We start from the raw sequence: 24,001 nt of genomic DNA on the forward strand, positions 1-24,001 counted from the left end.
GCATTGATAAACATACGTTTCAAAAATAGAAAACGGGATAAATATTTCTCGTATACTTATCACCCGGGATCAACGATCCTAAATTTGTTATTATTTAAGTCAAAAGCACACGATTTCCTCACTCCAATGAGACAGGTTCGACTGGTGGAGCAGGAAATTTTTGGGATGTCACTCCCGGGTATTTGCATTCCAAGCGTTAAGTTTCATGAATTGTGTCGTTATGTTTATCGTCAGTCAGTGTTTATATGAAATTATATTACATTTCCATTCGATGAATTGTATGTAGATCGTCTCTGTATCTTTATTTTCACGCTATGGCCATGTACTTGTAATTAGATTTTGAAACCTTTATCTCCTTGTAATTTGACGCTTCGATATTGCTTTGCCAATATAAAAGTAAAATAAATAAATAAAATAAAACTCATAATGTAAAGCTACATTTTATTACATGTAAAGAGAATAGGTATGGTGTATATGTCAAAGAGACAAAAAACCCATCGGGATAAACAAAAATGTCAGCCTTAAGCCATCCATTTGTCTTCAAAGAACGACGAGAAAATCCTCATACCATAGGGCAAGATGCAGTTTGTCCCAAAGACATCATTATATACACAGGTACAGCTAAAGAGCCCCTAAATACTTAGGTATCATCAAAAATAAACTGAAGGCGAAAACGAAATGTATCTTTTTCTGGTAGTGTTATACCAATCTATTTTGCCAGATTTATTTTGGATTTGACTTGATTTTGAATCGGATTAATGTTCGGTCAATTTGTTGTTACCCGTATTTACGATAACATATAAAAATGTAGAATGTTCCGACTAAACAAAACGTTGTATTATAACTGACACGTGTCGATATTTACCGTTTACAAATGAAGCGGGTGTTGTATATAAATATCTTTTATTCAAGTACGCATAACTTGTAGTTCATTACATTCTAGTCACCACAATTTCCTTTCTTTGTAACTTTACCAACCACTTAGTCTATATTTAAAACGTTTATCTAAAATTAAATGCTCGAACATGTACATAAACTTGATACGCAAATAGTTTTGAACAAATAGAATGAAGTCCTTGGAATATATATGTTAACAGTTATTTATATTGAATGCGGTTAAGAACATTTCTTTAACAATTGATGAAGCTTAAGTGAATATGATTTCAACCACGTTTGGTTACGCATGTTTTTTATCTTTGTGTTTCTCAGCATATTGATAATTATATATGTATCAAGTTCAATATATCTCATAATGTTCAAGATCAATTTTACAGGGCACCTTGTCTCTGTGGTAGGAATAACAGTGTTATCCTTAATACTTTTTCCCCTGAGAAAATTTTTTTACGTTTTATTTATATTTTATTTGTATTTAGTTCCTTTTGAACGTTGATATCTTTCACAAACTATTAAGCAAAATTATTCATGTGATTTTTTTCTTCATTGACACCCTCTTAAATTGTTTTAATATAAAATATCACATGAAATATTTTTTATCTAATGTATGAAATCTGTAATCATTTATTATTACGTATGGGTATGAATAAGAACTAATTTCCGAATTCCACGAAAATTGGTACGAGACAACAAGAACTATTCCCATAATTACCCATAATGTAGAATCATTTTCTTCTTAGGATGTAGTAAAAACAAATAAAATACTCAACAGAAATAGAGTAGTTTGCGTATTTTAACCCCATATAATGCTTTTTTGTTTTTATTTCACTTTCGGCCATCATATGGATCTAAACGGTATGTCTGTTTTGCATGTCTGGTATTTGTCCCTGGATTTCATTATTTTGATTACCGCTATAACCTTGGTTCTCTTGATTACTCTTTGATTACCGCTATAACCTTGGTTCTCTTGATTACTCTTTGATTACCGCTATAACCTTGGTTCTCTTGATCACTCTTTGATTACCGCTATAACCTTGGTTCCCTTGATCACTCTTTGATTACCGCTATAACCTTGGTTCTCTTGATCACTCTTTGATTACCGCTATAACCTTGGTTCCCTTGATCACTCTTTGATTACCGCTATAACCTTGGTTCTCTTGATCACTCTTTGATTACCGCTATAACCCTGGTTCCCTTGATCACTCTTTGATTACCGCTATAACCTTGGTTCCCTTGATCACTCTTTGATTACCGCTATAACCTTGGTTCTCTTGATTACTCTTTGATTACCGCTATAACCTTGGTTCCCTTGATCACTCTTTGATTACCGCTATAACCTTGGTTCCCTTGATCACTCTTTGATTACCGCTATAACCTTGGTTCTCTTGATCACTCTTTGATTACCGCTATAACCTTGGTTCTCTTGATTACTCTTTGATTACCGCTATAACCCTGGTTCCCTTGATCACTCTTTGATTACCGCTATAACCTTGGTTACCTTGATCACTCTTTTCAACAATTTAATTTCGATGGAGGATATTTTCAAGTATTGGATATAAGTTTATACAGTGATGTGGAAAACGAAATCATCTATTGATAAAAAACAAAGAACGAGCACAGTATTAATTACCTCCCTGACACTAATTAAAGTTTACTTATTCTAAAATAAATTGTAATCATAAGGTTTTAATGACATATCCAGATATCAGAACACTTGTCCAGATATTGGCAAAATATATATACACGAGGGTTCACTATACGCTTTCTTATAAAGCATTATACATGTAACATAAATTTAAATGAGAACAACAAGACAGAGGACTTATACAACGAGATCATTTTTTTCTGATAAGCGTTTTATTCGACCGATAAAATTTCGAACTACCAATAAAAATTTGATGTATCTATAAAATGATACTTAATTTATCTTTAAACTGCATACGTTTACATTCGGAAACGACTTTTAGGATATTTTTTAAAGAACTTAAATGTTTGTGTTACCTGGTACCGATTGTTGTCTGTATTACGACTAGTAACAAATTTATTTTTCGCGGTGACGAATGGATTTTGTATAAGGAAACCATTTTTGGTTCATACGTAAGACTTGAAATTTGCTCTTACCGAAAACAAATGTTGACTGTAGATGCATAATTCATTCATTACATAAAAATATATTTACTTTCGATTGAAACATTTGTACTAAAATGTCTATCACACCAATCTCCGAAACGGCTGATGCTTAAGATTCACTCTGAACATTGCAGTCACTCCTTCTTGAAAATGCATAAATCTTGACAAGTTCGGAAAAAAGTCAATAATTTTAAGCGACGTTTGATTTGAGTCATTTCTGAGATATTCGAAAGGCCATTCTGCAAATCAGCAAACATCGTGTTACACTTATACTGGTTAGAAGATACAAATGATAAAGTCACAAATCAAGACTTGGACACATAAAAAAGTTAGTTTATATTTTAGTAATTAAAATTTATTTTAGGTGAAATCACATTACAAAAATTGATTTACTTTTTAAAGAAAAAATTGATTTCCTGTAGATCTTGCCCCGTGCAGGTTCGGGTGTCAAAAGAATAGGCCTGCAGCAGCGCTAAGCTTGTCGTAAAAGTGCCTAAATAGTGTTCAGAATCCTAGCCGGGGGCTAGAGCGCTCTGCCCAAACAGCAACTGGGTTGTGTGCCCCAGGTGGTGGAATGGGGTACCCCTGACGGGTTACATTCTGGGGTTTTTCGGAAAACCTGACCGCAAACCATAGTAACACACCGTGTTGGGGAAGATGCTACGTTCCTCGCACGTTAAAGAACCCTATTGTGGTATTCTTTCGGAGTAGGAACCATAGGGCTCCGCCACAAGAGGCTAAATTGCCCAACCCTACCCATCCCTCCCTTTTTCTTGTGGCCATCAAAATTTGTCGACCCTATTGTCGTTGTGTTCCTTCCCTTTTTTCTTTTTATCGTCATCATTTCATATTCATTTTATCATCCCTTTCGTGTTCATCGCCTGAATATAGCTGAAATATTGCTGCTCGGGCGTTAAACCCCAACAATCAATCAATCAATCTTGTAGAGCTTATGTTCCGTAGGGAGGAAACAATAGTTGCAGAAAAAAAAATGAACAAAACAAAACAAAATTTAAGGTACTTTGAAGTTCAATGTACAAATCTTGATAGTCTCTTAAAAATTGTACACCACATTCAGTATTAAGTTGTTTGCATTTACATAAATATATACTTTTATATTTATAGTGTATCGCTGACGCCTTGTTTGTTTAAAGAAAAAAAAACAAATATGCCTGCGGTTTGTGAAAACGAACGCAGTTTATTTTAGTGAAAAATGTATTGCTTTTGTCAATTATCAAACGTATCACTTTTATACCTTTTGAGGCGTCTACATTCGGTAAAGATCTTACCCTGAGAGTGTTCAATAAACTATTCATTGTACTTCTATCAGGGATAACAATATTTAAAACTTGAAGGCGTTTTTATCTAGGTCACTATCTAAGACCTTTCGAACAATTGTCTATCATGGGTCGTCTTAAATCTGGGACAAGACCGTTTATCAAATATTACAATAGAAACTGTAAAGGCCTGTTTACTTTGATTACTGTTCAAACAAATCCTTATGACACATACCTAACTCGGCCTTCATAACATAAAAGATTTCTAAAACATTAATAATGTGTCATTGTATACAGTACTTCTATACCCCATGCGAAACTTAATAAATATATTTGTTATATATTAAGTTGTTATGTAGTTATTTTTAGTAAACGTCCTGGAGTTTGACTGACTATACAACATATTTAAACAGAAACCTGGTTACCCCGCCCAAATCTCCTCTTTTGTAGGTAAATAGTGGTCATGATTTTTGTCCTTTGGTCCATGTCAGCACTATTACGGACTATTAAAATGTATAAATATCTTAAAACATAACCATAACGCGGAAATGGGATACAGAGACAATTCACGGAACAACCAACAGAAGTATATAAAATGTAAGCAAAGTGAAAAAAGAATGAAAGAATATACAACTAAAGCACTTGCAATATAAACTGCTCCGAAAAAAAAAAAACAAATTAATAACAGGTGCCTTTTGGTGATCACGGAGTATTTGCTCTAATCTCTCTTTAACACTGGTGCATGCCATCAGTTTTTAGCGGAGTGCATGTTGCTCATTGTTTATTTTATTTTATTCTATTTTTTTTTTCCACGTGTTATATTGGTTAATTGATGTTCTTTGTTGAATGTGCTTGTTCCACTGTCTACCTTTATCCTTAGAATTTATTCTTTTGACTACAGCTCGAATCTTGGTCCTCTCGATTATTCTTACATCATGGTGAGTAGGTGCAATCCTGTAGTAAGGCCATTGGGGTGGATGGTGCATCTAGTTAGACGTTGTATGTCTTGGGTTTATGATAGAATGATGTCCGAGAGCGGTTAAAAGTACTTGAAATCGCATATACTGAATCCTTTTTCATAACATGTCGTTTCATTGAATAAACCTAAATGAAAAAAAAAACACCCATTAAAGGAAAATATTTGATAATAATAGATAAAAAACCGATGACAAATGAAAGATACATAGACTGTTATTTCTCACCAGGTAAAAACTGATTTAATTTATTGGACTTTGATCAAAGTCATGTTGGTACGAACAAACCTATGCCTACATTCAGCGAAAAATGTGATAAGTATCAAATTTTCCGCATACATAACTTAAAAACGTGTATAGGTTTGAGTATTGTAACAACGGGTACATGTAACATTATTGTAATGACTTGTATTTTTAGCCTCTCGAATCTTATCGCTTTAACCTTCGTTGAAAAGTGTCATCACTGGTACGAATACTTGCACGTGAACAATCACCAAGATGTCACGCTGTTTCGGGAGATGTACCATGTACATTGGTTAATGGAAAAAGACGTTCTCTCGTTTTATGCTCTATGATATAATTGCATACTGCAAAGAAAAAAATGAAACAATGTTGTTAGCAATCTATTAATTATACAAATGAACTGCAACAAACAAACCGATAGCGTAATCAGGTGCCTCGAAAAAGTAAGCATGTCCTGCCTGGGGGTGTTCAAGTAAGAAAATCCGGTAAATCCTAGAGAGTCGACGTACCAAACTGGTAAATAAGATAATAAAAATAGATAGCCGTGGAAGACTATGCAGGAAAATGGATAAAACGAGAACAAGAAGATATTGATTTTCTGTCAGAGAGATTAAAGGCCTTGAGGTCTTAATTTTGAAACGAATGAAAATTTTTAAGTTGGTCAATGAGTGCCAAGGCTACATCAGTTTTCAAAGACGCCGATGTAGCAAAAATATTGTCTACTATACATGACAAATATGTTGTCGTACCAGTAAACAAACCCAAAAACAACATTGTGTTTTTGTCTACAAAACGTTCTACATCCAATGTTTATTATGAGAGGTAGACGTAGAAAATAATAGCAGTGATAAGATCTATACTGCTACCACACTCTCCTTAGAAGAGATTGTGGAAAAACATAAATCTGTGCTACCCGCTTTTGGTCTCTACGCCAAGGACGATGATTGTGATTTACCGTCTATGTACTGGATTTCATGCTCCCAGTTTTTAGTGGAGTCCGAGTTGCTCATTTACTTTTGTAACTTTGTATGTATGATTTTAGTTACTTTATGTTCCGTGTTGTGTATGTCTGTTTTCCATGTCTGGTATTTGTCCCTGGATTACGTTCTTTTGATTACCGCTATAACCTTGGTTCCCTTGATTACTTTTTAGCCCTTACGGTTTTCGTCAAAATATGAAATTCTTATGTTGCAAGGGTAACACCAATAATGAGTTATAAAGTATAACATTTGTTAAAGATTCAAGGCGTCAACGGAGTAACGCAAGCGTATAATAGACGCAAACACGCAAACAAGAGAAACAGTAAAATCTGACTAACAAATAGATCCATACGAACTGTCCGTAAAAAGTGACATACTTCAGATAATTGCAAGAACAGTTTAAATTATGCACGGATAAGTATTTAATGTCTAATGAGATTGGTAGTGCAATGTGTACCTTTTGTTATTCGCATACTATTGTTGGCGTTCACTTCATTTTCTGACACGAAGTACATATGTCCGATATTTCAAAGGACGGCTGCACTTCTGAAACATTGTGTCAAATAAAACCGTCAGTAATATCTTTTTGATAAATAATTTTTCATCTTTTATTGCAATGTTATATATCATATTGTGGCATATATTCTATACTACATATGTGTCATACATGACAATAGCGTACAGGTTCGTTCTTTTATGTATTGTTGGAAAATCACAATTGTACTTTAAGCATTGATGACAAAAATGTAAAATGAATAATCCACCGTCTCATAAAGTTATTTTTGTGGATTATAAAGCGCTAACAATCTTGATGAAATCAACAGATACATTCTATCTCGTGCTACTGCAATGATACTTTCTGTCTTGTGATACTGCAATGATACTTTCTATCTCGTGCTACTGCAATGATACTGATACTTTCTATATTATGATACTGCAATGATACTACAAAATTTACACATTCATATTTACGACCGTGGAGATCCCCCAAAAAAATGAGAGATTGGGGGAAAACAGTTTTTAACTTTGAACCCATTGTCCGTTCGGGCTAACAGTGACTTCATAACTACAGTTGACATAAGTCAGCTTATATGACATAAGTACAAAGATGCACAGTAAAATGAAAAGTAAATTCAATATGTCATTTCTATTTAAATATCGCAAAAACAAGACGTAACATTAAAGAAAAACTTAAGATCAAGCAATGCCAGACACAACAAAAAACTTGGAGCGACTTCAGAAACGATAAGATGATTTAAACAAAAACAAACGAAAAATAAAGACGAAACAAAATTGTTGAAGTATTTCTATTACATCTTATATGTCTACTATATGTTGATGAAATGTGATTAAATTTGTACATTGCTCCATGCTATCCTCTCTACGAACTCTGTTGGTGCATTTGCGATCATGCATTTTTTTCACTTTTGAACGAGCAATTATGAATAGAATGTCTGTGAAATATACGCCACAGGTTAATATTTGTGAACATTTCAATTTCTGTCGTTAATTTTAGCCAATATTGTTAAAAAATGGTTCGAAATTTCATCTAGGAGGTAATTTGAACTTTTTCTGAAGTGCGGAAATTTTTTTCGGACCTTGACTCAAGTATTGGTTTTTGATTTGCCGAAAATAAATTGAGATGATATTAGGTTGTTGACATTCCCGCCCTAGATTATTCGACCTTTGTAAGTTCATGTATAGTAATATGTTGCTGCATAGTTTCTTCAGAACCCATCAAAACATAAAAACCTTGTAATTTAACAAGGTAGAAATTCCCAATGCAAATTTATAGATATTCGTGTTTATAGCATTTTTTTGTACACATTTGTTTTACTTTTAACTACCTTAGCATTTGGTTAAGAGATGTTGATGAGATGTTATTCCTTGAACCACGTGTTCAGCAAACTAAAATTTGCTAAATTTATTTTGGATTGGTATTTATACATTTATAATAAATAAGTTCCGCACTGTCTCCCTGACTAAGGTAATGTATCCCTTTCTTATTCACGTATAAAACGTATATATGTCCATTCTCTGCAGATAATGAGGTCAATAATAATTAACACTCAATCTACCATAGAAACATGTATTATTTGCTACAAGGGGTGTCTTCAAATCAGGATGAATCTTTGTGATTATTGAAACCTTAGTAATATAAGAATTCATCAAAAATATTTCACCTGGAATCTTTCTCTGTAATGAGCAATGGAGTTTCTTAGAGAGGGAACCAGTTTTTCATCTGAACTGTAATTCAGATTTTTCAGGTTTTTTGACATTATTGAAATTGAAAAATATAGAGCAGGATACAATAAATCTTTTATCATCAGTCAGTTTGATCGTAAAATAGATATAACACACAATTAAAATGAAGAATTAAGTTTAAGTAGTAGTCTAGCAAAGGGAGATAATTATATATCCTAATTTTTTTTTTTTTTTTTTTTTTTTGGGGGGGGGGGTAAAAAATTACTTACAAAATGCACACTGATTGAAGGGCATGTACGTGATTTTACCTTGAATACAATTTTCATTAGCACTGTTAGCATCTACAAATGTTATAAGGACCTTGACGCCTAATGGTCACATCAGTATTTTAGTTTTTAAGAGTTTATGTCCTTTTTTAGCATTGAGACGAGCATCATTTAAATTGTTTCCTATTTGAGTTTGATTACCCATATACCAGTTTTTTCTGCAGCAGGAGCAGGTAATTCCTAACCTAATTTCGTCTACAATTGTAATATATTTTTGGTGGGGCGAAGTTCATATGGGTAGGTTGGGTAGGGGGAAACATCTTTTTTTTAAATGGTCTTGTCGCTGATCTTTTATGAAAATAATTTCCCTAAAAATGGAGAAAACTTATTCTTCTGCAAAAAAGATACAAAATGATTACTGTAGTAACAAATATAAAAGGCCCAGTTCAATTTTTGTTTGAATAGTATGAAAGACCCTATTTTCTAAAAGTGTCATCCCAAAAATTAAAACAAATGCGGTCCCTTGGAAGTTTTTAAGATTTTAATGGATAAAAGTTTAAGGATATTTTAAGTAGGCCAATTAAGGCCATTGTTTAATCAATTACTATGGAAACAGGATCATCAGATGGAATTTTTCTGGGTTGAATATTGCAGAATAGTTCGTACTGGTGTATATACATGTCAAGTGAAAATACAAATTTCATTACACAATTATGGGATCAAAATATGTCAACAAAATAAGCGGAAAAAAGTGCGGGAAATCTTGTCATTCTAAAGATGGCGCTGTAGCATCTATACTAAGAGCACAAAAATAAAAAATAAAACTCTGGATTTTTTTATGTTCATATCATCTTAACATATAAAGAAAATTTCAATAAAATCCATTGACTTGTCATGTGGACCCATTTGTAATGCTTTTGCATGGTTTTATGGTAGATTAGGTGTTAAATGGAAAGAGTGAATAACCAAATATCAACGCGCACGAATAAAATATTAATGCGTTCTTGGCTCGATTGATTATATTTTTATTTATTCACGATAAACAATTGATAATTCTATCAATTATACATTTCCTCCGTTGTTTCCTATTTTCGACATAAATTCTAAATTATGTGAACGCTAGATTGATGTTCGTGTGGTAACGGTTTGTGACGTTGTGGCGGGAGACAGTCATATATTGAAAATATCGAATTTATTTCACAGTGTGAATTATTGACAATTTGTACACTTCACACATTCGGTAAATTACTGCTACCTATATAACAAATATTTAACAACTTAGTATCATAAACGTTTGTATAGATTGCCCTAATTAATATGTCATTCAATAGCAATACGTGTAATTCGTTTTTGAAGGCTTTATAAGCAGAAGAATAATTAAAGGAACGAAGACTCCAGCGGAAATCAAAAGAATGAAATCCCGGGACAAAGACCAGACAATGAAAAAAGACACACACTTAACAAAGAACATAAACTAACCAGAACAATATGTACAAAGCGAAAAAGAAAAAAAGGAACTCGGATTCCATTCAAAACTGAGGTCATGGACCAGGTGCATCGATAGAGAAAGCATCCTTTGCTTTTCTAGAAACACTAACCGAGCTGTTCATAAATTGTAAAGACGAAAGATAAAAGGAAAAATATAACACGTTGAACATGATGCCCATTAACATTATGATGTGGAAAACATATGTTTGCAGGATAGAAATATTTTCGACTCAAGTATTAGTTTAAGATTTACCTCAAGTCTAAGCTGAGATAAGTAAGTATTAAGAACAAAACGTAATTCGATTAAGATTGTATTGTTACCACTAAAATATACATTTCAATATTTCTCTAAAACTGATATCTTAATTGCATGTTCCAGAACACAAATTTATCTCAGTCAATCGTTTCATCTTTATCGGAGTATTGTTCAGTTTTCCTATTCCGAATTTGGCTAAATGCACGACCCACATTTTAGATAAGTTCCCGATTACTAATCTGTGTTTAATGGCATCACCTAATCTGTTCGTTGTAGGATTATGTAATCGCTTTTCCCTTATTTATATGTTCTTATTTATTTTGTCAGGACTAGACATTTGATACATTGTATATCTGTTGTTCATTGTGATCAAACAATAAATATACATCAACTGCCCTTGTTTCTTTTCTAATGTTTTAATCACCGACGTAAACGCATGAAACTTCAATTATTTCAATGTTTAATCTTTTATAACTGTGAGTCAAGAAGATGTCCTATTAAACATTTAATGGCAAATGCACTTTTCAAATAAAGTAATGGATTACTTAACAATAAGTCATGCACTATAAGCATGTATCCCTCTTTTTAAATATCTTGAATCAGCTAGTTCGTCATCTTATGTGACGCAAATTAAAGATCAAAACTATATAAAACAGTATCATTAATGTCCGACTGGCAACGACGCTTACTAACGATGCTTTGATCCTGAAATTGCATTATAACTACCTACATGAAACGTGTTGTTGTCGTCAAAGGCGCATGCTATATAATTTAACAACTCTTTATATTGCTAAATTTTATAGAGTTAAGTCAATATATTGAACAAACTATCATCGAGATACATATCTAAGTGTTATACGAATGGTAAGATTTAGAAATGGTTGTGCTGGTTTTTTAGTATTTCTCAAATATGTTTTGTTCTCTGTTCTATTCAGTTGGCTAGAAAGTGTAATCAAGGGAACCAAGATTCTAGCAGAAATTAGAAGAATGTGATCCAGGGACAAAGATCAGATATAAAAAAACACACAACAAAGAACATGAAATAACCAAAATAATACTTACAAAGAAACAAAACTAAATGTGCAACTCGGACTCCACTGAAATGGGAGCATGGACCAGGTGCATCGGTAGGGTTAGTGTTCCTTTGATAAACATTTTGTATTTATGCATTGTCGCTATTTTTACGAGGTGACATATTTTGGAAACCTAAAGATTGAATCTTTTATAATGATCAGGCGTAAATTGCTCTGAAAGTGGTTGTTCAGGTATATCGCATATCAGATACTTTGTCCTATTTCGATTTTTTGATTATTTTTCTTGTCGTTTACCTGTTAATTCTGTGTTTATGTTGTATTTACAAGTGACGTGAAGTGAAACAGTATTCATAGAACAGCGAAGTTTAAAAAAATTACAAGACTATGCAAATAAAACCGAATCACTACAGCCAACAATCAGCAGAATGAAACGCTTAGCAATAAAATACCAATAAAACCCACAGAACTTCATTCAGACACATGAGAATCGACAACATATGTTGCTTTATACGGGCTGCGTTTTCCGTCATACTTAAAACAAAGTTTGATTTTGTTTGTTTGTTTGTTTTGTTTGTTTGTTTTGTTTGTTTGTTGGGGTTTAACGTCCGAGCAGCAATATTTCAGCTTTATTCAGACGATTAACATGAAATTAATGATAAAATGAACATGAAATGGTGATGAAATGAAAAAGGGATGGGACACAAGGACAATGGGACGACAAATTTTGATTGCCACTGGAAATAGAGAGATGTGGGTAGGGTCGGGCAATTTAGCCTCCCGTGGCGGAACCCTATGGTTCCTACTCCGGGAGAATACCACAGTAGTGTTCTTTAACGTGCGAGGAACGTGGCATCTTTCCCAACACGGTGCGGACAGGTTTTCCGTATTATAGCCTGACAACCCCAGCATGTAACACGCCAGGGGTACCCCATTCCACCTCCTAGGGCAGATATCCCAGTTGCTCTGTGGGAAGAGCGCCCACGGCTAGGGTTCTGAGCACTATTTAGTCGCCTTTTACGACAAGCTTAGCGCTGCTGCAGGCATATTCTTTTAACACCCGGACCTGCTTGGGGAAACAAAGATTGAATGTAACAAAAATAAATTGCAATGCCTTTCTTTGTAAACATGGTCGGGAGGCATAAATTAAACAACAAACGTTTACCATCAAATTACCGTTGTACTCTTTGCCTCCAAATATTTGCTTGCTACTAAATGGCTTAAAGAAACGTTTGTCAGTGTTCATCGTCCATTCAAGTTTCTTATTACATGCTATTTTTACCACAGTTTGAAATATCAATACAATTTATATATTCATACCAATATCACGATTGTGTTTTGATATCACTGATGATATTATATACAAAAAGGATTTTACTCTGGTGTAAAAACACGGCACCAAAAAGGCAAAAACAAACAAGACTTAAATTTCAAATCTTAAAGAGCAGAAGACAATTACCCAACAATTGCACCATGGTCCAGATTTTAGTGAGGTCCGGGATGCTCATGGACTTTTGTTTTATGCTATTTTGATGTTGTTGTTGATTATGTACTTTGTGTTTCTATTTTAGATAGATTTATTAGAACAGTTCACATCCTGACTTTTTCTTAAAAAGGCGATATGGACTTTTCAAGCAAATTTAACAATCCCAAACTGTTGGTAAATAGACAAGGATGTTCTTATGTAATTTAATTATTAATGTTGGGCGGCTTTATTTTAATTTATTTTGTGTCTATGCCGATCGATCTGCTTTTGTATGATGATTTCGATTACCGCTTACAACGCATTGCTGAACCCCTCCTCAACTTTTACATGGCATTCCGTTTACGGTAAAAATATTCAGCATGATGAGATCTGAACATTTGTGAAATTGTGTGAAACTAGTTGTTGCCCCCCCCCCTTTTTTTCTTCTTTTTTTTTGCTGATTTTGATGCAAAAGAAATGTCTTGTTTTGTACTGTTCAGAAAGGTAGTACTTCAATTTCTGACTTGTCGAAAATCATTGCAACTGTTTCTAAAAACACAATTTTCTCAGAACATTAATGAATATATGTCTACCAAAACAAAACTTTCAAACATTCATAGTTGCGTAGGCCTGTTTCTTAGTGAAATGCTATCTGAACAAAATGTTAATCTCATTTAGTATTGCAAAAATGAAAAAAAAAAGATGTACGCAATATTACTGTTAAGTCTAAATCCTACTTAATGACACAAAGATTAAAATATTTTAGATATATTTCATTTCATTTCATAAAACCGTCAATTTAAATGAAATGCTACTTTTTATGACTTTATCATCTCTACAAAGATACACTGTTTATGAATAATTCCTAATGTAAAAGTACAAAATGTTTATATAGAATTGAAATATCAGGGCGGGTCCAGGTAAGGGCGTAATGGGCGTACGCCCCCCCCCCCTTTAAAAAAAAAAAAAAAAAAAAAAAAAAAAAAACTATCGTTATAATCTGCTAGTATTGTATTGAATGATGGCAATTTATCATATTCATTAATTAAACACATACTCTGATTTCTTTTTATACTGATTCCCCAATTTGATGGGTCATCATCAACCGTAAAATTTCGTTTCTCGGAGTCCGGCGTGTTCGCAAAGATGTCGATGTCAAAAACAAAACGTCAAAAGACCTTAAAATCGTATCAAGGTGTCTTGGACACCTTTTTTAAACAACCAAAACGGTAAGTAAATCAGTATAATACATGAATTTTGGTTGTTTTGTGTGACACTAACTCGGCATAAAAAATGTCACACCCTGACACTTTAACTATAAAATATACATGCTCCAAGTCAGGAACCGTTACATTAGTGCAATTCTCTATTATTTTATGTTTTTAAGCCAAAAAAGGTCCAAAAATTTTTTCGCCTCGCTTCGCTCGGGGAAATATTTTATTCTACGCCCCCCCCTTTCAAATATCCTGGACACGCCCCTGAATATTATCCTTAAGTGCCCACCTTACAATTATAAAATGCAATCATATATTTTCGTATATTTCAAACATGCCATCTGAATTAAATGGGATTTAAGCGTCTATGAATTAAAATGCTACCGTATTAAATTTGTAATTACATAAGGTACACGTACCTTTGTGACAATATATACCAGCCTCAATTCTTGACAAAAAAGTAATTACAATATAGAAATGACTAGCGTACCAAATAACCCTATTGTAGACTGATTAGTTCCTTAAGTAAGCCTTTTATAGCCTGAACGAAACTCGTAATTTAGACGACCGAGAATGATGATGACAGCTGATAAAAATACCTACTGTTTTTAAACTAGAACACATTTGAAATATGAATGGACGAAAAACTATTATCTAATCACAATGGCGAAATAGCAGGAATCGGAACCAAAACAAAACGTAATAAACAGACATAATTCAAGAAACAATTCTTGCATTATCTAAGCTATTTCACGACACAGAACAGTTCGGATTTTAACCACGAAAAAGGTCGTGGTTAACAGTTACATCTGCATAAATATACTGAATGTTCTCATTTCTCATTTTTGTTATCATGTTATCACAGATGACAGCAATGTTATACACCAGAAATAAAATTTATTTTTGACATTGCATTTTGCAAGAACTTTATTCTTTTTATTAATCGACCTCTTCACAAGTTGTCCACAACTGTCCTTATGATCAATTTTGTTAAAAAGACAACAGTAATTGACTTTGTTTCGGTAATGTACTTCCATTTTTATCGCAAAAATACCGAAGCGTCTACAGTGGGATTATTCAAATCCGTCAAATTACAAAAACGTGACCTAAACGTGAACACAATGTACATACGCAATGTAGCGAACCAAATAAAATAGATGACACATAAAACTTGTCAGGAAACAAGACAAAACAAAAACCCTAAGCACTAGCAATATTGAGCTTAGTTTTCTATACTGCCGTCAATTTTACAAAAAAACAATGTTTTCGATGAAAAATTGATCTAAAGTTGACTATGCCAGACGAGGTTCGAATGCATGATCTCCCGCATTCGAGACGAGTACGATACCACTCTTTTAATTGAAATAAAACAATACACCAATAATATAAAACAATGTAAAGTCGGAATATTGTGATAAGTACTTCAATATATACTGAATCCTTATGTAAAATATTGTTTTAGAATTTATTTCGTTATCATATCATAAATGAATACAAAAAAATAAGAGTCTATAATGTTACATTAATTTGCCTATTTACAGGTATATTAGCAGTAATTCTAATATACCAAAAGTAATATATTTAACTTACTGATTTGATAATTGGTATACCTTTTCTTCTCATAGAAACATTATAACACTTTCCTATAACCTTGGTTCCCGTGATTACTCTTTCATCGAAAACTAAAATGAAAGAGCAAAACGACTTACTATGTATATTACATGTAACACACATTTTCTTTTTTAGAAATATCATTTTTCATAGTAACGTATTTGACATTTCTCAACATAACAGATTTAAAAAAAAAACCAGAAAGATTTTTATCAATCATAATGAAATTCAGTAGCTATTGAATTTTCATCCTTCATTAATTTCAAAATACCATCTGCTACCAACTTTCTGAAATCTGTAATTGTATTGTTCGTACATTTAAACCTACATAATGGTAATTACTACAGGTAGACAGGATTAGGTAATGGTGGAGCTGATTGGAATAATCGTATTTGTCATCGTGTTTCGTATAAATTCTGAAACCTTACATTCTAATGTGAGTGCTTTGTTTCTTTAAAAGTCGGACATCTTGTAAAACTTGGTCAGAAAGCGAAAATAATGCATAACTTTACTATCGGACAGGAATTTAATCCTAGATTGTTCACTGTAAAAATATCGTTGATATGTAAAATATAAAGACAGTTTATGGCCGAACTGCTCGTTTAAATTTCGTTCTTACATCTGGTATGTTGTAGAGAAAAGGTCATTTTTGCTTGCTATGGCTTAAAAAGGACAGGTCACAAAGTGATTTTTTTTCACTTGTCTATACACGCAACTCAATCTGGACTCACCAAACTCGTTTCGACTATTTTCATTACTTCGCGGATTATATATCGTACAAAACGAAAATAAAGCTCATGCGCAGACATCTATTTTAAAGTGGTATGTTCAGATAACATCACAATCAGCCCAAAATAAAGAAGTGCTGGTAAATTCTTAATTCACTTGATAATTATGTGTCTTGTTTTACCACAAAGATTCATTGTATTTCATTCATGTGTTTCACTAAAATGTAGGCAACAATTATGTAGAATATTAAACTTAAGATGAATTAGTATTTCTTTATTAAAAGAAAGATCTAATAACCTTTCATTTTCATACATAATCTTAAAACTACATACAAACAGTATCTTGGACGTCATTATGACACAACTATGTTCAAATTTTTTGTACTGTGTACACGACAATATTTATTGATTTATTGAACATTAGGAAAACTACTAGAACTAACACCCCAATAAGATATCCAGTTTTCCTTTCTCCGCAGAAATATTTGTGCTTATAAATATATTGCTGTGCATTTGATATTCATTATGCATGAACTTTGAGAAAATATAAAAATAGAATGAATTTAAGACGAAATAGAAATGTTCTCGATATTTGATTTCTTATGACACAATGAATGTTTCTGCTGATTTTATAAATGCACATCAAAATGACTTTACTCATGAAAGATTGATTCAATAACAATATGTAGGGTGGTTTTCAATATATGAAAATGATTATGTTAACCTGTTTAAGCCTGTTCAATTCATCCACATTATACGAACAGTTGAAAAGACCCGGGAATTTGTAGTAAAGAACGTCCTATATTTTGTAGGGCAGAGCTACTTAAATGTATAAATATGTTGAATCAATACCAACAACATACTGTAGTAGATAGCACGCGATTAAAATGACAGACAATGAAAAATGCAGACGTGCCATATGTAGATACATGAGGCAAAAATGTGGGAAAATATTGATCATAAAAATACATTGGAATTAAATAAAGACAATGTCCCTAGGTCTACGACTGTGGAAAAGTAATCAAGGGAACCGCGATTCTAGAGTAAATCACAAGAATGTAATCCAGGGACAAAGTCAGACGAGTACAACAAACAATATAAAATAACCAAAAAGTAAATGGGCAACTCGGACTACACTAAAAACTGGGAGCATTGGCTATGCATTCAGCAATGAACGAATTATTGTAGGAGCATTATTGAAGTAGACATTTGCTTTTTGATTAATAACTATTAAATTGATGGATTGATTGATTGTTGGGTTTTTATCGCCGAAGCAGCAATATTTCAGCGCTAAGTGGAGTAATCAATATTACTTAAAAAAGTGATAAAGTCGGTGCAATTACTCCTTATAATAGCGGTGTCGTACATGAACGCCTGTGAATTTGTTTATTGGTTAACGAACATCTTTAATATCGAAACGAATATCTTTTTTTCTAGACAAGGATCGCAGAGGGAACTGCAATCACAAAACTAGATAAATTAAACGTTTGAAATGACAACTAAAATGTTGGTCATAAAATCCCTGTCACAAAATGTTTGTTTTTAATTTAATTACTGTTGAAATTGTATCAGCAAGAATTAAGTCAAATATGTTTATGTTTAAGTATTTCATTTGTAATGCAAATATAAAGTCATACACAGAAAGAAAACTTACATTTCTGTGTCCTTGCATAAAACAACACGGTAATGAATTCGAAGATTTTGAGCCAGAATTCAATAGTCTATTTTAATATTTGCGAAATGAAACCCATTTTAGCAATGTTTTCTAAGGGTCATAACCCACCAACACCCGACAACGTGATTGGCTGTCTCACTCGGAAAAGGAAAAACAGTAAACATTTTTCTTGTAAACTTGAACTATGGTACATTGTAAGTACACGAATGGCTTGGAATGAGTTTTTAAAAATATCCAAGAACTTACCCTACCTTTAATATGATTGATTAATTGTTGTGGTTTAACGCTCAAGCAGCAATTGTCTTCATATGATAGCAAAAATAATTTGTAAAAGTTTTGAATATTTAATTGTGTCAAACACTTAACACTAGGATTAATTCCACCACACATCCATTTAACCTAAATTGGGTTAAAAATGCTAATTTCTTTTCGAAAAACAGTAATAAAATTAGAGGGAAGTGAACACAGGGAAAACATCTTTAATTTCGTGGAACTTATGTATTTATGACACTTTTAAAATGCTATTCTTGATTTCATTTTTTACGAAATTTAGTACAAGGACATGTATTCCGTTTTATTCTGACTAATTAATACATATAGTGAAATCTGTCTAAATTGAACCTTTTTCAGTTTCGTTCTTTCAAGGCGAGTATTCATTTATGAATGTCAGAAACACATAAAACGTATATGAATGGAATGGTTATCACTTATTCCAGGGTTCGATTATGACGATTATGACAAGTTCTTGTCCGTTGTTGCTGTGTGTGTATGATTTTAGTTACTTTATGTTCTTTGTTGTATATGTCTTCCATGTCTGGTCTTTGTCCCTGGATTGCCTTCTTTTGATTACCGCTATAACCTTGGTCCCCTTCGATTACTGTTCCATGTTTGGTCTTTGTCCCTGGATTACATTCTTTTGATTACCGCTATAACCTTGGTCCCCTTCGATTACTCTCTCTTAGCTAGATCGCTTACTAATTTATCTTTACCAAATTTAGCTATTGGCTTTATCAATTCATTTTCCGTATTGCTAAATGTATGTCAGTTATTGTAAGCAATGTTAAAATGAAAAACAACGCTTCTTTTAAATATGAAGTAAAAGTTAAGAATTTCTTTCTCTTTCTTTCTTTACTTTTGTTTGTTTGTATGTTTGTTTGTTTGTATGTTTGTTTGTTGTTTGTTTGTTTTTTTTTAATTTTTATTTGTTTTTTGTTTTATGTTTTTGTTTTTGTTTGAATACATTATATAGCCTTACTGCTTTCATTCAGAACTACATGAGTTTTAGACAATATTCCGTTACCAATTGTTCTTTGGTTTAGTGAATTATGCATTGCATATACATATTAAGGGGGTGGTGGCTTCTAATTTCTTTTGAAAAAAGTTTTATTAAAAAGTAGCTTTGTCATGTACAGAAAAAAGTTTTTTTTAATATTGTCACCATAATAATGTAGATTTTCACATCAAAATGTTAACATCGGGTGCTACTCAAAGATAAACTATTTCAATGCTCTTTCTAATCCAACCTCATATCCCCTGCGAGTAGGAAATTAAATGCGCCTAAAACCCACTATCGATGAGGTGGTTTGTTATATAATTTAGATGTAATCTCCCACGCCCTAAAGTAGCTTGTTTGATCAGTGTTAGGTGTCTACCAACTGGAATTCATCAACAACCTGTAAACAAGGTACACGTATGACACATAGGTGATCACACGACGTATTGAAAGACAGAACTGCTTATGAAGCATTTAAGTGCCTATCACTGTAATAATCAGGCAGTGGTTAACCTATGGTAGTGAAAAAAGAAGTTGTTTCCAAGTGTACGCTTACAGTGCTTACCATATAAGGAACTAAAGACAAAATTATCCATTCCATTTTGCCTTGCATTAACTGTAAAACAGATTCTAGTGTAAGAGAGCAAGCAAACATTTTATTGAATTGGTATTGAATAGAAAACACTAGGTAAATCTAGGAGATGGCGGAGGCTTTTAGCACGAATGTGTTTTATCATATTAAAAATCACTGAAGTCAGCACTCACACCCACCCTTTTCGGACAAGCCAATGAGAATATCATTTACGACATGAATATATCGTCATATTCATAGGTTTTTGCAGTTGTTGATTTTAGGAGTAAAACACCCGATTCTTAAATAGATTCACTTAATAAAAATATCCATCAGCGTCATGTTGGGGGAATGTAATGCATAGGTGTGAAATTGAAAAAACTCCTTATGTTTGAACTTTGTAAAATGTATTTTTGTTAGCTACGATAAAGTATTTCTGCACTTTAATTTATTCATTTACCCACGTGATTTATATATGCCTAGAAGGGAAATGCTGACTACGCATTATACTAGTTTTGACTTCTGATAATAACAAATCAAAGCAACCTTAGAGACGAAGTATGTAATTTCAGTCTATAGCAAAATGAAGATTTAGAATAGTGAACGGATAGTATGTGAAATCACTTGTTTAAAAATTCTAGGATAAAAATAGACTGGATTATAACATAAGGAATACAAGTGCCTTTTTTTATATTCAATTTAAAATGCTAAATATTTCTCTTGCTCGCCTTACTTCCATGTAGAAAACGACACTGTACATTCCTCAACTTATGAATTTAGTATATCTTATATGTCATGTCCAATACTATCAACTGCAGCAAACACTAGTTTAAGATTAATTGGAGAAATGGGACGGTTTGTTTTGGCGATAAAAAAGTATAGGAAAATGAAATAATATATGCCCAAATCATATATCTTAACTGTAGAAAAACCAACCCAATACAGAGGCACGTCTGCATATACTGGTACTAGAAATAGGAATCGATTCATCTCCCTATCCGTGATAAAATGATCAAGACAATGTTTGAAATCAGTATGTCAATTACATTTCTTTGCTGACTATGTAAGTGGTTTTTTTTCTTTCTTTGACAACAACAACATGTGTGCTTTATGAAAATAAAGGAATTTCATGATCAACATTATGTCGGTTAATACAATCATTGATTGAGCACATCCAGGATCAAGCAGGTCAATGGCCCTTGATTTGCTGCAACAGATTGAATTTATTGTTTAATTATAATTAAATTACACCCCATGGCAAATCAATGGTTACGCAGGATATTTCCTTTAAAAGATTTCTGTCTGATTACAATGCAAACAGGTTTGCTCATCGACAACATATAATATGGTCTAGATTTAAGACATGTTATGTTAATTTGGTGATACAGACCTTAATTCGTAAACAATAAATCGTCTAAACGCCTGTTTTTTAAGCAATTTTAAAGTGTGTGCAACAATATTCTGATATGAATCACAGGGCAGGCTACAAAAAAGTCTTCACCGTAAGTAATATTTATCCCAATTCTTGCGATGCGGAGTTGAGAACCACGGTACATCATTAGTCATACAATAATAATGCCCATTTTAATTACTTTGTTTCTAGTTATTTTTATAATTATTCATTTTGTTTTTCCTAATCTCTTTAAATAGGCAATTCTTGTCCTATTTCATGTTGTGGCAGAGAAATTTCCTTCCTTATTTATCCCCCTTCCTGAACATAAAAACACAATGTTATAAAGGCTCTTTCATTATATCTGGGCGCTATCTGAATGAAGATTTAAAAAACTGTGTAACTGTAGAATTTATGAATAAATGTACAAAGTCATATTTAGAACAGTACTTTGGTTAATGAAAGTATGTGTGGCCTGTATTACTTTCATTTTTTGTTTTGTAATATTTCCATGTAATTGTAATTTGGTTTAATGTCAATTTTGAGATTTAAAGGTCATATTGTAAACTAGTAATGTAATTAAATATGTCATCCTGTTTAAATAAATGGTATTATTATTATCATAATTAATTAAATTGTTGTAATTATTATGATAATACACACTGAGATTCAATCTGCTGTAAAGAAGTAGCATTCTCTAGATCTATTTTAGAACTTAACACTTCTACCACACACAGGGATAAATTCCAACCTTTTATGCACATTAGTACGGTACACCGGAAACAGTTCCGCGAATTTGTAATGAGTACTGCCTATACCCTCTATAGCTCGCGGACAGATACGCAGTCAATCAGGAAGCGGTTATATATGCAAAGTCAATTAAAGTGTTGAATGATTTTTTTCAAAAGAAACACATGGTGCATATATAATGAGTACATTTTAGCTGTAACATTTTTGGAAAATATTTTTATTAAGACGATAACTGCTTTCATGTCTGTTCGTATATACATTATTTTCCATTTAGACCTAACTTGTAATAAAAAATACAGTACTTAGCTCATAGGTTTAATTCTGGTGCTTATTCTGTTCGAGTTATTTATTTTGTTCCTTTCCGGTGTGTATGAATGGTACATTGATTGGTTTTCTGGTGGCTTTCTTTTAAATTTGTCCGTTCCAATATCATGTCATAAGCATATGAGGTACTAAGTGATCTGAAGATTTAATCAGTTAATTGACGTCATATCTAGACACCCCACATTTCTAGATAATAACGTATGTCTTAACTCGACTCAGGATTAAAAAGTTTTATGGAGCGTTTTATATCTAAAGCAGGAAAAAGGATATCGACAAAGAATGCATTGCTCATTTTGTATCTTTGATATGACTTTCATTTATTCGACATTAAATGAAAACGCCCACTTTTGTACTTTTCATTTAATTAACTGAGGACAGATTGGAGACATATTATACATGTACATGTATGAACACAACGTGGTTTATATAATCACTCCCACGTTTGTTAAGATAAAAATCAAAACCTTAAAATATAGAATCAAACCTGCTGAATGTATTTGTACTGCAAAGGACGAATTGTACCATTGAAGTTTGTCTAAACCAAGCCTTTTCTGGACTGATTTGTTCCCTTTTGACATGTGTTCGGTTTTTCACAGTTAGGTCTATCAACTGGTATTCAACAACAACCTGTTAACAAGGTACATGTATGACACATATGTGATAATACATGTCTTGAAACAGCGAACTTCTTTTAACAGTAATCAAGGGAACCAAGGTTATAGCGGTTAAAAATTTAAGTGCCTGTCACTGTAATATTCAGGCTGTGGTTAATCTATGGTCGAGAAAAAAAAAACAAATATTCCCAATGTACGCTTACAATGCTTACCATCAGAATAAGGAAATAAAGACTAGATTATCCCTTACATTTTGCCTCTAAAATGAAATTCTAGTGCAAAATATCGTGCAAACACTTTATAAATTGGATAGAAATCATTTCTGGCAATGCGCAAATGGGAGTTCAACCAAGAGCATTCAATGTAAACAAGATTTGAGCTAGAACTCTGATTTGCTTTGGAAATTGTATAGAAATGAGACCACGGTGGAAAGAAAATACATAAGAGTAATAAAGGAAACCAAGGTTATACCGGAAACAAAAGAATGCAATCCAGGGACAAAGACCAGACATGGAAAACATACATACACAACAAAGAACATAAAGGAACTAAAATCATACATACAAAGTAACAGAACCAAATGAGCATCTCGGACTCCAGTAAAAACTGGGAGCATGGATCAGGTGCACCGGTAGGGTAAGC

At 32.8% G+C, this 24,001-nt stretch overlaps 1 long non-coding RNA gene across 2 annotated transcripts; it reads right to left on the bottom strand.

Annotated features, from left to right (window-relative positions):
* Positions 1-25: 25 nt before the first annotated feature.
* LOC148599156 (uncharacterized) lies at positions 26-22,873 on the bottom strand. 2 transcript variants are annotated; one of them, XR_015917763.1, is made up of 3 exons: positions 22,724-22,873; positions 16,014-16,105; positions 26-5,405 (listed from the first exon to the last, which is right to left on the bottom strand). It is a non-coding gene; the product is annotated as an uncharacterized LOC148599156 (long non-coding RNA). The 2 variants fall into 2 exon arrangements; XR_015917762.1 differs by having other exon boundaries at positions 26-6,031.
* Positions 22,874-24,001: the final 1,128 nt, after the last annotated feature.

Source organism: Perna viridis, chromosome 13 (genome assembly GCF_037379345.1).
Source record: "Perna viridis isolate PV_CMFRI_1.1 ecotype Kerala chromosome 13, ASM3737934v1, whole genome shotgun sequence".
NCBI classification, from domain to species: domain Eukaryota; kingdom Metazoa; phylum Mollusca; class Bivalvia; order Mytilida; family Mytilidae; genus Perna; species Perna viridis.